This window comes from Canis lupus, chromosome 11, assembly GCF_011100685.1.
Source record: "Canis lupus familiaris isolate Mischka breed German Shepherd chromosome 11, alternate assembly UU_Cfam_GSD_1.0, whole genome shotgun sequence".
In the NCBI taxonomy this organism is placed as follows: domain Eukaryota; kingdom Metazoa; phylum Chordata; class Mammalia; order Carnivora; family Canidae; genus Canis; species Canis lupus.
In genome coordinates this window covers 58,734,810-58,755,021 of record NC_049232.1, presented here as the reverse complement: position 1 = coordinate 58,755,021, position 20,212 = coordinate 58,734,810, and the positions used below count along the sequence as shown (strand labels likewise).

General features: G+C 37.3%; 1 protein-coding gene across 2 annotated transcripts in view; it reads left to right on the top strand.

Moving 5' to 3' along the window:
* The window catches only part of GRIN3A (glutamate ionotropic receptor NMDA type subunit 3A), a 150,482-nt gene that overhangs the window by 23,311 nt on the left and 106,959 nt on the right, over window positions 1–20,212 (top strand). The gene's annotated exons all lie outside the window — the stretch shown is intronic.

The window sequence follows — 20,212 nt, the reverse complement described above, 5'->3', positions numbered from 1 at the left end:
AACAGAGTATCAATCATTTCATTTCTATCCATGCCTTCATGCCATTTCCTACTGGCTGCATTGTCTGCCTCCTTTCTTCTTCCACCTAGTTCTATGACTTTAGAGCAGTAATCTGGTCTGAAACATGCCAATACTGGATAAGTTAGTAATATTCATGAAGAAAGTAGTTCTGTGTGGTTCAAAAGGACCCCATGGGTGGTAGTCGCTAGGGGGAAGTTTAACTCAAAACCAAGATCTTTTAAAGCTGTCCAGGGGTGCCTGGGTGGTTCAGTCAGTTAAACATCTTCCTTTGGCTCAAATCATGATCCCATGTCTTTCTGGCTCCATGTTCAGCAGGGAGCCTGCTTCTCTGTCTCCTCCCCCGCTCGTGCTCTCTCACTATCTCTGTCTCTTTCAAATAAATAAATAAAATCTTAAAAAAAAAAAAAAAAAAAAACCAAAGCTGTCCAAGTGATTATATAAACTGTTACAGATATTCAGTGTATCAGTGAGGGCCACGCAGGACATAGAAGCCACACCAATTATTTAAAGAGAGAAATTTTTAATATGATGGTACAAAGTTGTTAGTCAAATACTGGAAGGATAAGAAGAAAACTCCCTGGTATGAAAGTAACAACCTGGAACCAGTTACCATCCCAGAGCTGAGGAAACGATAGGAAGAGTGTTAATATTAACAATTAGAAACTTAGAGGAAGAGCTTGTGAAGCTGAAACTTGGATATCTGAAAAAAAGTGGGGCTGTTCAGCTGGTGGTGGTGGTTCTAAGCTCTAAGGAGGGATCCTAAAAGGCTCAGACCCAAACCCCAAACTGGCTGGTTGGTGTTGGTATTTCTAAGGGTACAGGAAAAAGTGGTTCTGCAAGTGTTAGGCTGCCTCAGATTTAATTCTGCCCTGAGAAGGAACCTCTGAAGGGGTGCATATATGTATTGCTGGAGGGATACTAAAAGGAATCAGAAGCAGACAGGAAACCCACTGGAAGCAAAGAGAGACAGGAGGAAGCAAGACCCTGTTCTTCCTCCAGTCTTGGATTCTCCTTTTGGTGGCCTCTATTGGCAGAGCATACCAGGATCCTCCTGGCAAAGCAAAATGTGATGTGTACTAGAGTACTAGCTGGTACTAGAGTACTAACTCTTGCATCCCAAAGTGGAGAAGGAAAAGGTGGGTTTGGAGCTGAGAGACAATAGCCATACCCACTCAGTGAGTCACTCAAGGTATCAAAGAAATAGTATTGATTGCTAGCATTCATTGCACCATTACTATGGGCTAGGCATCCTGCATTTTCATATTTAATTCTCACTAAATCTTCTCAGGTAGCTAATATTATTTTTACCCAAATATTATTGGTGAAGAGATCAGGAGTTACTTGGTTAACATCATTTATTTTTAGAACCTCAGTTACTCAAGGTCACTCAACTACAAAGAGGCATGGCTAGGAGTCACATTCACTCTGTGTATCTCCAAAGTCTCTATGCAGCTTTGCCTCATATCATGTATGGCATTGATGCTATGATTTCTTCTAACTCTGAGATGCATTTGTGAGTAATTAATGCCTCTTTGCTCAACATTGTTTGATTTTGTTTTATTCTCAATAAAATTGTTATTTCACAACATTTAACTTACTATGTTGGGCATGTGTGCCTAACTGCTGAGAGCTGTGGAGACTGGGCAATTTTCCAATTCATCTGAACTAAACAGATAGTTGAATCAGACAATACGAAGTTTAGGAAAATATGTTAATGTGAATTATTTGTTTTGGCCATGTACTTTGTCTTTCAGATTGCCTGGAACAATGACGGGTTGCCAGTTGACTTTATGCCCTTGTAATGTCACTGTCATTGTTTGGCAAAAATCCTCCCTCAGGTACCTCATCACCGGAAGCTGACTGTCCTCAGTAGCCTCTCCATTAGAAAAGCAACTTGGATAAACTGATTATACATTTTTGCCATAAATAGAAATCTATAGAACAGGGTAGAATTTGGAAAGAATTAACCTATTACAGATCTCTAAACTAGTAGAGATCTCTCTTTAGTTAATAAATTACTGCTCTTGAGAATAGATGTAGGACATTAGTCACCTTCAGACATTAATATATCCACTAATGTCTGCAAAAGATTACTAATATTTGCACATACTTTGGCATTCGTCATGCAACAATAAATGAATGTTTATCTTAATTTGTGTTTCTGTTTGAGACTCAGAAAAATAAGAATTCTCTGACAGAATTTCGTTGGAATACAATACCGCTATTATCTATTATTCAAGATTTGTTGATAGTTGAGGTTTAAATTCTCAATATGTTAGCTCCCTAGTTTCCACTCACCCACCCCTACTCTGCCCAGTCTCCCAGTTATCATTTACCTATAAAGTTCCAGTTTTTAATGACTGGCCTGATACTGACAATACTTCAAATCTCTTTATAGCTCTTCCTCTGGCCTCTCAAATTACTGGAATTCACTCAATTCTCTAAAACAAAGGGTTTCCATGAAAAACAATTTACAGGAATAATAGTAAAAAAGATTGTATGTAGAATAAGTTTAAGTTTGGGATATCCAAATAACACTTTTTGATAGGCCCCTTCTTTACACCATCATATTGATAGGTTATAGAAATACCATTCCTGCATTTTCTAACACAGACTCCATCACAACTGAAAGAGGAATAAGTGCAATGTGAATTTAGGGTAATGTTTCATTCCCATTAGGTCTTGGGTACAGGACATGGGCCTTTTTGGGTATGTGTACAATAAAGCACTCATTCTCATTTGATGAAGATTTTACAATTTACATAGTAATTTCAGCTCACATAAACTCACGTACACATAACAACCTACAATATCTTTAGGAGGAAGGTGTTACCCACCCAAATTACAAATGAAGTTATAAAGAAACTGAGCCTCAGGTAGACTATTTTACCATGCAACTATTAAATGAAATTTGCTGATTTTAAGTCCAGTGCTCTGTCCTCTAAGTCACCGTGGATTCAGAGATTCTGCTTCTGAGAGCTTAGTAGTGAATGTATGAGCTGCTATGGCACCAACTTCAAAATCCAAAGGTCCTGACTCCTCTCTTGAGACTTTAATCACCGAAGTCTGCTGCCTCAATAAAAACAGGGATATTCCACCAAAGATCCCAGAAGCATAAAGTTGTACTCTGTTTCAATAAATGATATATTCTTCAAAACTGCCGTTAGATTACCCTTTTGGCATCTTAAAACATTGTTTATTATCATCCGAAGCTGCTGAGATGGATAAATAATCTTATTTCTTTCTGGAAAAGATTGTTTGAATTTTCTGAGACCTATTTGACCTTGAGTACATATTAATATTTTTATCATCAGCTTCCCTTATTCATGTCTAACTTCTAGAAATTTTAAGCAATCCATCGTCTCAGGAAAAATCGGTTTCAAAAGAGAAAAAGAAATACTCAAAGAATTATAATACAGATTATGGTTGGGAAAACCAGAACTTGCGGTTAAGAGTAGGTCTATGGCCAAAGGTCATTGGAGCATTTCGTAATTGCCTGTGTGCTATGGTCATTTTGAATCTTTTTCAAAGGTTTATAAAAACATTTACGACAGTTAAAATTTTAATCTTGAGCTTTCTATTATTATATGAGATTCATAAAATATGTCCTATGACATATTCATATGTTGAGGATTTACTGCAAAATTTTATTTGAGAGTCTGCAAAGTTACTTTGAGGACTTTTAATAAACATCTGGGAGACATTAGTGTAGACCTTATAATTTTGGAGCTGGATGCTCAGTCATCTGGTATAAAAATGTCAGGTTAGCCATAGAAATGCATAAGACAAATCATTATCCCATTATTTCTGAAGATTTATACCTTAAGCAGATGATAAATTTAATTCTGGATCTCTAAATCAAAATGACTCATTCATTATTAATTCTAATTATATAAATAGAACCCTATCATGGTAGGTATCATATAGATAATTCCTAGACTATATTAATATCCATGACCTTGAGCTCAGTGGGGGCTAACCCACAGTACCCCATCTCTTTTTTCATACAGAGAATTCCATTCCCACACTATGACTTAGCAATACTATCACATAATTCTCAGTGGAGCAAATTCCCAGTTGGCGCAAAATATGCTTCAATTGGTCCTATCTGCAAAACCATCACAAAAACCACGTTGTCTTGTTTGAAGAGATATTTAAAGGACACATGACACCAGTCTCCCCCATCATTGGACAACCCATTGCCCATAATAAGTAATGTTAAATCTCTGAAAACGTAAAGCTAGCTATTCAAGTCCTGAAATGTGTTGTATTAGTCACTTAAAGATCTGTTGTCTACTCTTAACACTTACTCACTGACATGGCCTCAGGACCCTTTAGAACGTAAAATATTTTACCCTCATCAGCTAGCTCATTTTACATTCTTCATCCAAATGGTAGATTTATTCTCATTCCCTTTTAATGTAAATCCGTTACATATTCAGTACCTCTGAGCACTACCACCACCCCTCAACCTTTTGTATTGATGAACTCCCTCTTTTCTTCACTGGATTTTCAGCAAGATACAACTGGTTAACAATGAGGGGAAAGTCTTGCGAAAGAACGATCAAAAGAGAAGTGAGCCACTTCTGACTTCATGCTCCTTTCCACTCTCCTTCTGTGCAGAAACATTACATGTGAAGAATAGCAGAACATTACCCTTGCCTGGAGGTAGCTCGCATTCCAAGAGGGAGTAAAAGTTCACTGTCGACTAATCCCAGATCCTTACAATAGATTGTCTGCCAGAGTTAAGAATGAAAACTATTGCACTAATATTATCTTAAAACTATAGGCATATTATGCGGTGTTCAAAACATTTCTATTCGTACTGGGAGCAATTGTAAAAATCTAAAACAAAAAAATACAGTGCTTACTTAAACTAGAGACAAAAGTGTATGAATAATTAGTCTGTGCCTAAAATACTTTGAGCCCCATCTCTGTCCATATCTTATTTCGGAGGAGCTGCCAATCTGCGATATTTTAAAACACATTATGAAGAAAGCATCACAAGGGCAACCAAAAGGGAGGCCTCTCTGCTGTGCTAAAGATATGCAGGATCAAACAAGAAACTAGCCATAAAGAGCAGTCAAGTGGGTGTATATGAGGTTTGGATTGAATGCCATTGTTGATATTGGTGATAATAAATTAAGCTAGCCAGTGTGGCCCCAGTTCAGTTCATTAACTATTTTTTAAAGTGTTTATTTGTGAGAGACCCAGAGAGAGGCAGAGACATAGGCAGAGGGAGATGCAGGTTCCCTGCAGGTTGCCCGATGTGGGAATCTATCCCGGAACTGCAGGATCATGCCCTGAGCCAAAGGCTGATGCTCAACCGCTGAGCCACCCAGACGTCCTCAGTTCATTAACTATTACCATGGACAGAGAAGTAGAGATTTCAACTGATGTAGCTACAACCCTGGGGCTACTTACGGACTGCTGTGCATGATGCTACACTCCATAAGACAAAATATACTGTTGGGAAATTTCGCACTGCATTTTTAACATACTATTTCCACAGTTGACATTTCAACATCATGATTGTTTGCTCTCCTGGGAGATACTGGCATCTTTTGCAAATTTCAGTGGCTGCTGAATAATTGCTGTTGGGATGTTTCTTGTTCCTCATTTGCTGATTTAGTCTCACCACCTCATTACAAGTCTGTGACTTCTTTCCTGAAATCTGTAAGTTTTATCTGCAAGTGAAAAAAAAAAAGCGATCAATTGTCTCTCGGACCTGAGAGACTATAAAATTTGGTCATTTGGCAATACATTCATTCTCGTTCTTTCTCTTGGTCTCCCGTGTGTGCAACGTTCTACATTTTTAGATAAGTGCTGGGGTGAAGAATGAAATCTGTGTCCAAGGAACAAATTGAAGCTTCCTGGCCTATCTGGGAATTAAATGAGCTGTTGCTTAAAAAGAACCTATGATGACCTCCTCTGGCAGCACATTCTAGTGTTCAGCCACATGGACAGTGAGGAGTGTTTTCCTAATGACCTGCATTAAAAGGAGAGGCTCCATTTCCCTGAAATGGTTTACTCTATAACGTGTCGTGAATTAAATGCAATAATGTCAGTCCTCCCAGCTCCCTGATTGCATAATCTGATTTTGTTGTTCTTAAATAATTCCTCTCAAACTATAGCTTTATCTACAAGTGGCTAGAATATTTCACACACACAAAAAAAATCATGGTTATTATTATTTTCTTCTTAGGGTTATTACTGATGGCATCATATTCATCCTAAGACAGACCACGGCCACCCAGGGGGTTTTTAGGTGCCTCTGACCCGTATTCATTTGTTCTGACTTTGCATTATGTTAATCAACAGCAGAGATTGATTATTTTGCAGGAAATGGAAAGGTCAGAAGGATGAATTAACGACCAATTCTCAATGAAAGACCTATGTATTCCTTTGAAAAGAAAGTTCCAGTAGTATAGGTAGGGCAGGACTAAGCTGGAAGGAATGAAATATATGTTAATTAAATCCTTCCAGTCTCAATTCTAACTCCTTTTCTCTAAGAAAATCTTGCCTGATTCCCAGACTAGGCTTCTCTGGAATATATTCTCTAGACTCTTTACTTTCGGTTCATGGAACTTACTGTCATAATTACAAATTTACTTGGAATGAATCTCACCTCTCATTTTTTTTTAACAAGTCTCACCAGGTAGTGAAATATAATGTTTAAAAGAATGGCTTCTAGAGACTCATTTTGAATCCCATCCTAGCTTCTAGCTAGTTGTGTGACCTTAGTTTCATCCTTTGTAAAATGGGCACATTAGTAGTTCCAACATCATAGAATTGTAAGGATTGAATGAATTAATAGTTGTAAAACACTCAGAACACATCCTGGCACATAGTAAACATTCATCCAATAAGTGTTACCTATTATTATTATTCTTTATCTTATTAACGTTTTCTTTTATTAATATTTGCCTCCCCCCTAAAACTCTAAGCTCCATGAAGACAGAGGGCATGTCTATTTTGTTCATTCCCATTACATTCCCAATATATGTAACAGTGCCTGGCATATAGTAGCAATTCAACCAAATATTTTCTGTAGAGAAACGTATCTAAAATATATTGCCTAGAAACATGATACACTCTGGAAGTGAATATGACGTCGAACACCAAAGGATTAAATTTTGCCTCTCTACAGCATTACATTAAGGTATTGAACAAATGAGCCCCATTCTATCAGAAAATACTGTATGAGAATATTTTAGGAAACATGATTGGATCCACAGATAGCCAATTTTGCAGTAAAGAGCCGTACCATAATGAGTTTTTTTCAAATAATATCTAAAATGTATCATCTTTTTAGGACAATAGCCAAAGCAGCAAGCTGTTTGAATACAATGACAATTATTTCTAATGCTCAGTAAATACCGTCCCTTGCCATTAGTATCCTCCTTTTAAAGAAAGCTCTTTTTGCCTTGTGTTTAAGCAACAGAAAACCAGAGATTCAGCCACAAAGAAAGTAAATATTGATAAAGAAATTTAAAGACCAAGATAAAGATGAAAACAGAGACAGGGATGGAGGAGGAAGTGGAGGTAAAGTGGAGACAGAGGTAGCAAAGGACAGATTTCTGTCGGTCAACCATCCCAAACTAATTTCAAGGGGAAAACTTCTGGAACATGTCTTATCAGCCAAAAAATGAGATTTTTAAAGTTTTTAGAGGAAAGATAAACTTTAATATTAATAGATAACTCAAGTCAGTGTCATTCAACCAACAAATGTCATCAAACATTATTCTGCCCCCACCCCCCAGAAAACTTTCAGCCTCATAGTGAGAGAATGTTGAACAAGCCCATCAACAAATAAGGAAGTTAGTTTCCATCACTGACCAGTGCTCAAGAAGATGAAGTTAGGATCCGTGAAGGTGATGGATTTGATGGTGGGTGGTTCAGTGGGAAGGCTGTTAATGTTAAGCAGAAAGTCCAGAAATTTGAGCTGAGACCTGATTGTTGAGAAGGAACCAGCCATCTGGGGGAAGTGTTTTCACTTTGCATAAAAAAGGAGCAGCAGGAATTGTACTATAATTTGGTTGTCCAAGTTCCCCTCTCCGCCTCCCCCAGGCCATGTATAGCTGTGTCTTTGAATTCAAGTAAATAGAAGCCTGATTACTTGCTTTTTTTATGCTAAATGCTAAGATATGTATGGTTGTGCATAGTAATAGGTGTATTATTTTAAGTTTCAAAATCCTGATAAAACTTCTATCATCTTGCTTTAGTCAGTCTTCTTTCTCTTAACATAATCTTCTTTATTTACTGTCACTTCCATGTACTTTGTTAGAATACCATTCTCAGTTGGTCAGAGATTCCAAAGTCATTTCTCCAGTGCTGTTATGGTACTTCACTTTACGTAACAGATGAGCAACTGAACGGTTGCTTCAATATTGATACTTTCGTATATTCAATTATGTTTTAAATGCATCATTGTTGATCATTTAAACAAAATTGACTATGAATAATTTATAAATCACAATAGATATTTCCCCACAACTATCTTTAGTGTAAAGAAAGTGAGTGACACACACTGAGTTTGCACATGTCATGATTCACTTGTATTTCTAAACAGTGCCTCAGGCACATATGCAATTGAGCAATCCTGTCAATCCTCTCAGCATTCAGGTGCCATTTTTCTGATTGACATCAGAGAATATTTGTGTCATCTAGAAGGATAAGATTTTATGGGAAAGCAGATAATAATTACTCTTGCCTCCAGAGAGAACCCTACTAGTCAAATAGGAAGGAAAATGAGTCATAAAAAATAGACCCACATTTCAGCTAAAGGTCAGGCTTCGCTGTCTAAATCTAAACTACACATCACTGTTTGTTCATTTAAGCAACGAATCTTTGCTGCGAGTCTCATATTTTCTGGACACTGTTTCTCAGGATTTTACTATAAAAGACCATATAGCCCCTGAACGGTCCAGGAAAGGAGAGAGTTGAAGAAAGGAATAATGACTATGCCATGTAATAAATGATTGGGGGATGTGCACAGTGTGGAAGGGCACCAGATTAAAGTGAGGCCTATAACACAACTTGAGGGTGAAGCAAGTCAGCAACGTGTAGCTGGAGGAAAGCTGTTTGGAAGTTCATGAGGTCAAAAGAGAGCTAGAGTGTTCTGGGCACAGAAAATGACCTACCTATGCATGTGAAGGTGACACAGCTGAAGTGCTTGGGGGATTCCAAGTTCTGGGGGATGGCTTCCAAGATAAAAGGAAACTGATATATTTAGACAATTGAATAAACAGGACAAGATGACACCACTCTTGTGCTTCAGAGGAGATAAGCATGAGGGCTAGAGTACATAGAAATATCACTGTCCACTCTGATGGAGCCTGTGTAATCTGGAGAGAGAAGCAAGAGATAGGATATCGGCGTTCTCCAGGGACATCCAGGACACAGAAAGGAGAGAAAATCATCAACATCATGAATTTAGCATTATGAGTGTTGATCTGTATTATAAAGACAGTGTTATCAATTCCCCCTTTTTTTTTTTCCAGAAATAATAAAGACCTCTCAAGGTCCCTGTTCTCTTTTTGGGTTTGTGCTCCAGGACCAACTTGGAAAACATAGAGATGGTCTTTTGAGGTTCTTCCCATTTTAAAGCCTAAAAGCTTCTGGTGTGATATGCAAGAGTTTCAAAGAAAATAATGCCAACAGAGGCTAAAAAAGGTTAACAGAATAACTGTATATGGACAGTAAATAATTCCAGAAAGACATAATTCCAGGGTTCATACAGTAAATCAGATGGAAACCCGGAAAACTCGTTGTATTTGATTTGATTCTTTTTAGCACTAAATATATTAGTAATTAATGTTTCTGTGCTCTCAAGACATGATGTGATTATATATGTTTGTCACGATGGGGAAGAAAAATTATTGAATTCATAAATCAACGCACTCTTCACACTTCCCTTATAAGGGTCAGTTATTTGTGGCCTAAGGACTACAGAGAGAATTAGAGTGTGCAAGTTTGGGCTGAGCCTGAATCTTTCCTTTAAAATTCAAGAGATAAAATTAAACACAAGCAGATATTCATAAATATTAAAATGCAGTCATATTCATTGAAGATATAAGGAAGACAGACTGCCTCAATTTAAAAAATTAGTAACCTTCCTAATTTGAGAAATGCCTTTAACTCATTCTTACCCCTTACTCCATGGCATTCCTTAAAGTTTGTGTTAGCTGAACTTTAAGGTCCCTTCCAAACCAAGTGATAAGATCATAAGTACACTAATTGGCTTCTGGTAGATCATTCAAACTTAACAAATCTGCCCTGTTTATTATTGGGCTTGAATAGATATAAGCATTGATTTGACAAGTGAGTTCACAATAGAGCCAGATGTAATCCAAATCTTAAACTTGATAACTAGCCAACTAGACCTTTTTTCATTGCATAATTAGTGATAATGCTCACACAGACCCCCCCTGAAAGAACATAGACCTGTTCATTGTCCTGGATCTGAGGTCACCAGTACTGCTTAAAGAGCCTCTGGGTTTGATCACTAATTCATGAGAAAGTACTGCCTCTGCAACCAGAGACTCTAAGAACTAAATTCAACATTTCCAGTGCCTTCTTACTTTGAACCAGGATCTGAAAGGTACAAAGAATTAATTATGCTAATGTGTGCCTAGTAATGCAAGTAAAACAAAATGTCATTGCAGCAAAGCTTAATCATAATTAGTGGATCACAAGTTTTGAAATAAGGTGCTAAAATGAAAATTTACTGAGATACTGTTTAATGGCATGCTAATACTCTTTAGAGTGTTAAACTGGTCAATGCCAGGGAGCAAGCAATGAATATGAGTCTATACAAATTTTTGTTTTATTTCAAAATGAAATAAGAAGCTGTTATGCAATTAAACTGATTTTACAATTATGAAATTAATCTAGGGTGCTAAACCAGTATAATATAAAAGCCATATTACATCACAATTAGTTGAAACATGGTTTAAATGTACCAAACATGTACTTGTATCAGTAAAAAAAAAAAGAATGGTTTAAGAAATTGAGAAAAAAAGCTTATGTCAACTGTGGTGTCAGTCCTAGAGGGTATTTAAAAATAGAAATACTCATCATTTAGCTGAGTTTTCACTCTTATTGTAATAAAGCAAATTAGCATGTGACATAAGCCATCTCTTAATAATAGTTTCAAGCTGCATTGACATAAAGTAATCAAATTTCCATAGGAAATTTAACTTGGATGCTAGACAGTTTAATTATCTGGTGCACATTTCAGTGGTTCCCATTATAAGAAAATATGCCAGAGTTTGTCACCGAGAGTGTCTATAACAATAGTTTGAACACTTCAATAAATTTTAATTATCTTATAAATCATCTGCCTGCTGATACATATAAATGTGTACATTCATTCAAATATTACTTAATTTGACCAAAATCTGGGTGGTGAAATAGTAACTAAAATCAGTCTCAAACTAACATCTGTATTCCAAAAGTTCTTAAAATGTAACAAATAATCTTGTCATTTTGTAATATGAGCATTTAAAAATGGCATAGAATTTGACAATTAAATCTAGCTTTAATATCCTACTCCAACGATGCCTCCTTTACTTCTCTCTAGGTTATTGATCCTGCCACCCCTACTGTCCAGAACATAGATTGCAAACAGATCCTACCTTCTATTTCTATCGTGTTCATAAAGTGCTTCATAAAGCACCTTCACATGCATAGCATCACATGGTCCCCCACTGCTCTGAAGTAGTTGGTCGACTATTGTAATAATTCTCTCATCACAGCTGAAGAAATGGAAACCATAATCCCCAGAATAGTCCTGATCTCAAAACCAGTCCACAGCCTCCTCAGTACTGCTAAAGCTGATCCATTTTGCTTATAGGATGGTCTTGATGTATTTTACTCATATTTTAGACAAAATTGTTACATGAGAGTTATGCTCTTTTTTTATTTTTTAAATTTTATTTTAATTTTATTTTTTATGCTCTTTTTTTTTTTTTTAAAGATTTTATTGGAGAGAAAGTAAGAGCAACAGCATGAAGGGGAGGGGGGAGCAGATGGAGAGGGAGAAGCAGACTTCCGTGCAGGGAGCCCTAGGGGGGACTAGATAGGCAACTCCAGAATCAGGACCTGAGGCAAAGGCAGTCGCTTAACCAACTGAGCCACCCAGGTGCCCATGAGAGTTATGCTCTTTCTCTAAGTCAGAGTATCTTAAAAGGGGCTTCAAGAAGTTGATGAAGGCATGCTGACACAATGAAAAGGGACAGGGGACGGCCTGACACTGTGGCAGGAAAAGAGAGAAAATATAGTTTCTAAAGAGGCTCGGTAATTCTGGAATTGCCATAAGCTCAGTTCCCCTTGGTTCAGTCAACATGGACACCTGCTGGCTCCATTGCCCCTGAACACATCACGGCCCTGCAGCCAGGTACAATGACTAGCGCAGACATCAAAATGACCTGAGTCATCAGGGAAGGATCGACTACGTCAGCCCAGAGAAGTGTGCTACTTTTATTCACAACACTAAGAAGAAAGAGGCCTATGTTTACCACATATTTACTACACATTAGGCATATGATAAAGCCTCCCAAAGCATCATAGTCTTCCTCCATCTAGCCTCCTCTTCCCTTCCCATTCATCCATGACCCCTTGACCTCTATCTGTAGATTTGGTCTTGCCCCAGTATCCAGAGCTTGTCCAAAATGTAAGCAGGAAGGCTGTGATGATATTTGCCCCATAATCTAAAACTCAAAAACCAAACCACCATTCTGTTTAGTTCACCTTGGTTGGGCCCTATTTCTTGTCCCAGTCTTCTGCTTTATTTCTAAATTATCAATTTGTGTCCTGATAGTGATGACAGACTTTGAAATCCATGAAAGAGAGATAACATTGGTCTTTTTCACTACTGTAGTCCCAACAGTCAGCATTCAGCATTGGCACAAAACAGTTGCTCAAAAAAGCATATTCAATTGTTTATTAAATAAACTGAGTATACCACCAGTCTAGGCCTTATACTTAGATTCTCTTAGTGTAACGTTCCTAATCTCAGCAGCAGCAGCAGCAGCAGCATTATAGATTACCACTTACTATTTACTGTGTGCTGATGCTTTATATGTATTATGTATTTTAGTCCTCACAAACCTTGCAAGGTAGGTAGTATCATTTTCATTGCACAGATGAGAAGAATGAAGCTCCATGAGGCTAAATGATTTTCACAAAGTCTGTTACACACAACTGATAAAAGAACCACAATTACAACTCCAAATACAGCCACTATGTTCTCCTCTGGACTCTCCTGGAAATTACAGTGACTTTCTGAACCCTAGACCAAGGTATTGGATTTTCTTGCTCGCTGACAGTCTTTCCTGATGTCAAATGCCCACATTTCCAATGACCCTTTGTCCTTGGTTCACCTTTTTCTGTGTTGGACGTTTTACCTGAGCTGACTGCTCTCCTAAGCACCTTATGACTACATGTCTTCAGCAGCCACATCTTTTTGATCGAAGCCCTCCCTGCCCCAAGTTTACCAGTGATAGTTTTAAGCACCAGAAGTTGCACCTGGGAAAGGTCTATTTTACATGAGTGGTCTGGGAGAGCAGGGCTCAGAGAGTGAGTGGCAGCCAAAGAGCCAAATTTTTAAAGCCGGCTTTAAAGATTACAAAAGGTCAGATGAGAGAAATAAAGTATAACCATCTAAAACAAAAAGCAGAAATGGAGTGGGACACGGATAAACAAATTGAATAGCAGTAATTAGGTGGAAATAGAATGAGAAAAAGAATGTGTGATCAAAAGCTGAGTGTGGGTAACTTGAAGAATCAACCCCAAACCAACCTGCTATGCCTCTGACTCCCCTTTTTGGAAGTGAGCCTGAAATGCAGAAGGACTGAGTGGGTTCAAAGGATATAGCTTTCCATACTTCCAGTGTTTCCTCCACCTGAAGACATGCATTATTCTATCCATGGTCTGGTATAATAGGCTTTCAACATGTTTTGTTGGATGAATAAATCAGTCAGTTGTTTTTGAAGACAATGTTATGCTTGCCAACGTTTCTTCCTAAGGCCAGGTCAGTCTACCAGTGTCCTATCTATTCCAGGAGGTGGATTCTAGGCTAATGAAACAGACTGCACCCAGCCTGATTGGCAATATTATGCCAACTGCCCCATGCATCCACAACCCTGCCTTCTGAAGCATTCGTTGTGTTCTACTACTTTGTTATGTACTATTTTATATATCACTCAAAAATCCTGAGGGATGTATCCTAAGATTTTTGCTGACACCCCCCATACATAATGGTTGAACACCATTACAGATTATAGTTTCAACCACAAAATTCAGTAGAACCTAAATGAAAAATTTAAGTGAGCCTTTCCAAACTTTCTTATTCTACCGAACACAAAACTGATGTCATTAATTATACAACTGGCTTTTGTTGTTAAATTGCTGTTAATGAAGAAATACATATCTTGTCATTTCCTTCCTACAAATGGAAGGATGAGTGAAGAAAACTGCTGGAAGCTATGTGCATGCTGGGCAGCAGGCTAGCCCCCTCACCGGCTCCCAGGTGCCAGCCACAGGGGGCATATCATTCTAACCCGTGCTGTGATGCATCTTAAAAGTGACTTGATTCCATGAGCCTTCAGGATTACTTGCAAATAATCAGAATTATAAATATTAAGTCTATAAATGTCAAGGTTCTACTTCACACATTCTTATAAAGTAGAGGGAGTATTACAGAGTACTAGCCAAAAGCACAGGCTTTCAAGTCCTACAAAGTTGGATTTGGGATCCAGGCTCTATTTCTCAGTAGCTGTGCAACCTTAAAAAAAATTGCCCTTTCCGAGCCTCAATTTTGTCATTTATTTTAAAAAGCTAATCATGGGAGTCACCTCATGAGGCCATTGTGAGGAAAAAATAAGACAATATGCGTAAGGCACCAGGGCCATTAGTAGATACTGGCTCTTCATTTGTATTATTATTATTATTAGATTACAATTTCTGTAATTGTATTACAATTACAATTATTAGATTACAATATTATTAGATTACAATTATTAGATTACATTTGTATTATTATTATTATTAGATTACAATTTATGCCTTCTTTTTGCCTGAATCCCTAATGCAATGGTAACAAACAGTTCATTTCTTTAAAAGCCTGGGCTTCTAAAAGACTAGGCTTTAATTTTCAGAAAAAAAAAAGACTTCTGTATAATATAGGTCAAATGAGGTGTGAGATAATGAGAAACCACAAAACTGCAGCCTCCTTGGCTGAGGAGAAGCAATAGCAGAAGAGAATGCCAGTTCTGAGCTCCTTGAACACTTTTAGTAATCAGCAGACTTAGGAAAGGAAGGGAATTTCATCTCTGTTAAAAGTAGTGGAAATATTATGCTCACTTGAGCTTTCTGAGCTTTGGCCTACAAGGCAAAACTCAATGGTTTGCTTGCCCAGGAAAGAGCTGAGAGAGTTTCATTTTTTCTTCACTCAAAACGAACCTGGCTTCGTTACCTCTTTTCTCTTGTCAGAGAACGTCTCAGAGCATCTGGCAAGCTCTTTACTGCAGCCAATCTTGTTTTTGAAACTTCTACTGATCCAGAAAATAGCTGAATCTGTGCTCTCAGGAAGAACAAAGATTGATGGGGAATTTCCAGCAGTTGGCGCCAAAAATTCCCTAACTTGTAAAGTGACACTAGAACCAGCACCAAAGAAAGAAGAGTTTTGGGGGTTTTTCTTTGTGTGTGTGTGGCGGGGGGCGGGGAGGCAGATACTCTGCGGTGAACACAACTGTCTCCCAAATAAATAGCCTCCCCCAGCCTGAGACAGAGTTGCTGTTTGCCTGCTAGGGAGTTGGTGTAATTGGTATTAGTAAAAGATACGTATGGCAGGGACTGTTTTGTGAAAATAGACAAAAAAGAACAATAGCAAAGAAAAAAATACATGGCAGTCACTTTAAAAGCACTCTCAGCATAATGACTTAACTCTAAGCAAATTGTAACAGCTACCATTTACCAACCAGGCCCTCACTGTGTGCCAGGCACTCCCCATGCATTACACATTCTCACATTTAATTCTCACAATGAACCTGTAAGGTAGGAGGTAGAATTATCCTAGTTTTAGAGATGAGGAATTTGTGACTCTGAGATACTTTACGTGACTTGTAGAAGGCCATTTGGCTTACAAATGAAGGAGCCAGAATTTCAGAGATTACCAAGATTCCTAATCCCTAGCCATTATACTTACTGCCCCAGGAAAGGAGAGACAATCTCAACTGTGGCTGAGCCAGCATGGACTGTTTAGGGCTTAAGGAAAAATATTGCAGACACTATAAAAGAGGAAAGTGAAGAATCAAAGGGAATATGGAAGCAGGTGGTGCTTCCAACCATTTATCTGGGACTAGAAGGGTAGTATCTAGATGAAAGAGAATGGATGGTCAAAATGAGACCACAATATTAGTTAAATGTGTGTGTTTTTATGAATTGTTATATATGTTTACCTATCTATAGTGATTATTCATTTTATATACATTCTTTATTTTTGCTGAAGTCCTAACTGCAGAGTGCTTATATAGTACAGATACTTGCATCCACTACCATACTAATCATAATTATCAAACTTTTCCTGGGACCCTCTTCCCCCTTTCCCACTCTCACCACATCCTTAGTTTCATTTACAGTAATTTTTATAATTTATAATTACTGTTTATTTGTCTACATACCTTTATATTGTCTCTCAATCCCTATACAGGCAACGGGAAATTTCTTGTAGAGGCATGGCTCACAGTAGAAGATTAAAAATTATTTTTCTTGATTGAGTGAGTGCTCAGTTGAGGATTCTATTTCCTGATTGATTAGTAAATGTTCTTCATATTTAGTGAACATTAACTCTTTGTCTATCTAATTTGTTGCACATATTCTCTTATTTCTCATGTTTCCCCTTTTGATGCGGTTATTTATGATAGGTGATTAATGCTAGAAATAAGGTATATTGTAATTTTTAGTTTAATATATTTCTCTTCATCATTGTGATTTCTGAAACATATGTACCTATTAGGTCTATCTTTTAATGATTTACTATTATACTTTTAATTCTTAAGTGGTCTGGAATTGATTTTTAATATATGGTGGAGGGACCACTGAGTGGCTCAGTGGTTAAGCACGTCTGCCTTTGACTCAGGGTGTGGGATCGAGTCCCACATCAGGCTCCCAGAGGGGAGCCTGCTTCTCCCTCTGCCTATGTCTCTGCCTCTCTCTGTGTCTCTTATGAATAAATAAATAAAATCTTAAAAAATATATATGGTGGAATTAGGAATTTAAATGAAATTATTTTCAAAAACAATCTCTTTTCTCAACTCTTAATTCCATGTGTACTTCTTCCACAGTCCTTTATGATTTGCAACCTATATCAAGATAGTCTATTAAATCAATGTGCTTCTTTACATACATTAACTCAATTGTTCTATTTATTTTATTTACCTATTAATCCTTCTGTTACTACTTCCCTGTTTTAGTTTTTGTTTTATAAAAATTGCATTTTCTGATGTATTCTAATATCTCTTAAGGCAAGGCCCCTCTATCATTTTTCTATTTCCCAATTTTCTTGCCATTCTTGTCTAACTTTCTGTGGAATTTTAGTATTTTGTTAGTTATCAATATATAACAGATGAAGAAATCTTTCCTTACACCATTGAATGATTCTTAACAACCGCATTGTCATCTTGGCAGCTCCTTGCTCCCTTCAGCTCTGCACTTGACTTGTTGAGATTTCATTCCATGTGTACATTTCAGCATGACCATTCTTGCCCTATACTTTTGGGAATTCTAGCCTCCAAAATAATGTTGAAGCAGATTATAATGGGAATTAAATCTTAACAAATTAATGGAACAGAATGGCGTACCATCTTAGGTACCAATAAAGGAAAGTAGTAACAGAAGGATTAATAGGTGTGTGTGCGTGTGCACACGTGCGCGCACGTTCACTTGCCCCTCTGCTTTTACTATATTACATAGAGAGAAGTTGAAAGATGTTGCATCTGAGGCTACTAGATAAATATAAGATCACTAGATGCTTCCAAACTATTATTAAATAAATATTTTTTGAAGAATGATGTTAAGTTTGTTAAAGGATTAACTTCTAACCACTGGAATTTCTTAATAGAATTGTTTATAGGGATAAGTGTGATTATATGGATTAATAAGTATTCATGGTGGAGGAGAGAAGATTGTCCTTCATTTTACTACCATGTCACTTTCATGCCAAATGCAGTTGTTTCTGCTTGGTGCTAAACGTTCAATATGATTAGCTAATTTCACTTCCCTATTTAGCAAAGGACAATATTTTTATCCCTGCTTCCATTAAAGCTTGTTCCTCACATATCAATTTAATGAATCCCCCTGAAGGAAGTTTATGGATGAGCTTTTGTTCCAACTAGGGGCAAAATATTGGGTCTTGAAGCTCTGCTAGAAATTGTCGTCTTCTCAGTCTTTCAGTCCATAGTCAGATATTATGATCATAGCCTAGGACTTGAAGCAAGCAAAGGAAAATGGCATTTGACAAATACTATCTCTGATTAACTAAGAACTGTGTGATAAGAGATGACTGAGATGTGATCTTTATCCTAAGGAAACTTCCAGTCTAGTGTGGAAGATAAACACTTAATTGACTAGCTACGTTATGGTGTCAAGAATTCTGTATTAGAGGAATGACCAAAATGAGACCGTGACACAGACATGAGGTGATCAATTCTGCTTGATCAGGAGTGAGAGGAACAATTAAATAAACAAAACCCCAATCACCATTACAGGAAATCAGCAGGGATCAACATACCAAATTTGTATAGGTGTGAAAATGCTCACTCTGATATAAGAAAAATAAATTGTCCACTATGACTCATCTTGGTGTACATGTTTGGAGTGTTGGAGATGAAGCTAAAGACTAGAAATGGCCTCCTAAGCCATACTATTGATTCTGAAATTTGTTCTATGGGTGACTCAGAGATTATGGTGCAGAAGAACGATATGGTCATATTTATGTTGTACAAAGAAAGCTGGCAACAAAATAGGGAGTTGAGGCCAAGAAGATAGTTGGGAATAATTTGTTCCTGCCAGCTAAATGTAGAGCTTGCCCTCCATTCCTTTTTGCTTCTGGAAGAGGGTTAAAGCAGAGGAGGAAATACAAAGGAAGAAAAGCCTTTTAGCTTTTTTAGGACAAGAAGAACATTCTGAAGGAATTTATATTGATCAAGAGTAGGAGTGAGGAAGGCAAGCTCAAGATCTTGTATGGCATCTCAAGCCTGGAAACCAGGAACTACCTATTATTGGATGCTGTCCCCTGGTTTCTAACACTTCTCCCTTTTTTGCTTCTCACATTTAATCTTGTCATTAAATTTTAATTAAAAAAAAAAAAACTTTCCTCATGTCCTTCCTACCATTACTAATACTGGCTTCCAGGTTAAACATATAGCACCTACTCAAGATCCTGAAGGGCTTATTTTTCCTCTCTGTGTTGAATGTTGCCCATAGATGATCAGAGCTTTTTGATCATTACAAACTGCTTAAAAGATTAATTTGAAGAACAGAAGTTAACTTCTTCAAATAAATTTTAAAACTCCATCCTACCTCCTAGCATGATTGCTCTCATTTAATGCTTTTAGCCATAGTCTTTCTCCCATAAGTCCCTTCTTAATCTTCACTCCTTAGTCTGCTCATATTAAGATTCTTTCAGTCCTTCATGGAATTATCTCAAATCCTATTTCTCATTACACATTTTTAGGTGAGAGGGGAGGAGGCCAAACTTGCATTTTGTTCAGCACTTGAAACTTTATTAAGAAAGCCTTCCTCATTTTTCTACATATATTATTTGGCTGAATGTTTGGAAGTTCTCAAAAATAGGCCAATAGTCTATTAGTTTTCAGTGGGAACATGTTTAGCTAAATTCAGCCAATATTTATTATACACCTAATATTTGTAAGGTATTGTGCTAAGCATTCTCAGGAATGGTAAAGGATAAGTAAATCGAATGTCTGCTCTCAGGAAGAACAGTTAACAAATTTATTCATTGGAAAACTATTTCCACTTCACCTGTATGATTAATGACTTGTGACTTTTCGAATAAGAAAAGATAATAAGAAAAAAATACTCTTCCTTCATTGATTTGGTGAGTTCCATAAGTAGATGAAATTGTGATGGAAGTTCCATCAATGTATTTAAATGGCACACATTTCAC